This window comes from Agrilus planipennis, unplaced genomic scaffold, assembly GCF_000699045.2.
Source record: "Agrilus planipennis isolate EAB-ADULT unplaced genomic scaffold, Apla_2.0 scaffold124, whole genome shotgun sequence".
NCBI classification, from domain to species: Eukaryota; Metazoa; Arthropoda; class Insecta; order Coleoptera; family Buprestidae; genus Agrilus; species Agrilus planipennis.
Window position 1 is genome coordinate 22,356 of NW_020438950.1, and position 1,863 is coordinate 24,218.

The 1,863-nt window shown below is 33.6% G+C and overlaps 1 protein-coding gene across 1 annotated transcript in view; it reads left to right on the forward strand.

Annotated features, from left to right (window-relative positions):
* Positions 1-1,542: 1,542 nt before the first annotated feature.
* Positions 1,543-1,863, forward strand: part of LOC112904555 — a 45,436-nt gene continuing 45,115 nt past the window's right edge. The window contains exon 1 of the mRNA XM_025974780.1: positions 1,543-1,610. The gene's annotated coding sequence lies outside the window, so the exon portion shown is untranslated. The remainder of the gene's footprint in view (positions 1,611-1,863) is intronic.

Consider the following 1,863-nt stretch of genomic DNA (forward strand, 5'->3'; position numbering starts at 1 on the left):
GTCTCACCACCCTGCATCTTCGTGATCTTCAATTCGACTCTCAACTACTTGACTTGACTTATTCATCGCTAATTGACCTAATAACCTACTTAGACAGGTAGATGTTAGATTACAATTTTAAATAAACAATATAGATGTACAAACTTTGTACCAGTAAATTTATGGATAGGTACTATGTAACAGTGCATTTTTGATTAATTATCTATCTAGTAAATTTTAATTTAAAGAACGTAGGTATCATATTGAAAAAAAAAGTTTTCTTGAGAGCCGAATAAATCTTAAAAACAATTAGTACTCATTTGACTCTAACGTAGTGCATGAACTTTCTTCAAAAATGAATGTGGGTATTCCCCGAGCATTACTAGCACGCTTCATCAAAGAAGTGCCGCGGCAAAAAAATGAATTTAGCGCGATGGATGCGTTGTAAAATTGAATGATATATTTTCCTTACGAATATGTTCAAATCTTGATAATTTATCTGTATAATTCATATATGTTCTTGAGTTAATACCTAATTTAAATTGATTAAATAAATAATTAATATTTTTTACCAATGTTTGTAATAAATATTAGATTCCTCCTGTCCTCACGACCTCTCGGGCTGGTGGCCTGTGACATTTTACCTGTTCTGTCACCCTACTGCTACGCCACTGTATTTTACCCAACAGCCAATTTTTACCGTCAGAAATACATGATTTTTTGTTAGTGATAAATAATAAAAAACAGATCAGTCAAATTCAAAAAGTGATTGAAATTCCCACGTTACCTACTTCGGAACACACTTTCTCTTGTTTTAATAAACAATCGCACTCCCGCCAGTCAAATTAGACGAGTGATTGTGATTTATATGACAGCTTTTTTTTACGCACCCTCTTACAGAAAAAAGGGACAAAACGAAACACGTCAAGCACTTATTTTTCTCTAGACGAAAGCAAAAAGTGGGTCCCTGATCAATGTAAATCTTTTAAAACCAAAGTCATCTTTCTATAAAGCTTTCTCAGGATTATAAGGACGTCCTCGATACATTTTGTTGTATAAAAATAAATTTTCTTTCATAAATACCTACATAAAAATGAAAACATAAATCATTAATTCCGCGAAATCAGTTTCTCTGCAAATTCCACAAACTGAGGAAATGGTAGATTAAAGGTGTGTTTTTGGTAGAACTGCTGGATGTCGCGTCTAGCAGTGGCGTCCGGCAGTGACGACTGGCAGTCACGGTCAGGTGTTTTTGGTAGAACGTCCAGCTTTGTCAGTTACAGACTAAATTATCTTTTTATTAGCGTGACTGATAAAGTAAAAATGGATGCTAAATTAGCTGCGTTATTTTTGATGGAGGATGAGGACGAAGAGGACTTGCTTCAGTTGTTGCGTATGAAACGGGCTAAAACATTAACTATATACCGGACAAGACAGGAAGAGGGTTATTTCAAAATACTGATCAAATCACATTTACAAGGCGACGAAAAGAAGTTTAGAGAATTCTTTATATTAAACCATAATCAATTCAAGTTTGTGTTAAACCTTATTACGGAAGATCTTGTAAAACCTTACACTCATTTTGTGAAATATCCGATATCACCAGAGGAAAAGCTTGCGGTTACATTAAGGTGAGTCATAAAAATTCCGGTTTTACTAAAATCAAAATTTATTTCTAAAATTAAGCTCCCTAAATCTAAAAATTCACAGATTAGTTAAAATATATTCGTTTTCCATATCGTCGGACAGTTGTAGCTGTGTTACCACTTGCAAAATATTTATTTTAGCCTGAGCAATTTTATGAGCTGGCATTTTTTTAACTGTCATAGAGATACTACGCATAAATAAATCAACATCATCTTCGTTATCTTTCTGCCTAGCAAT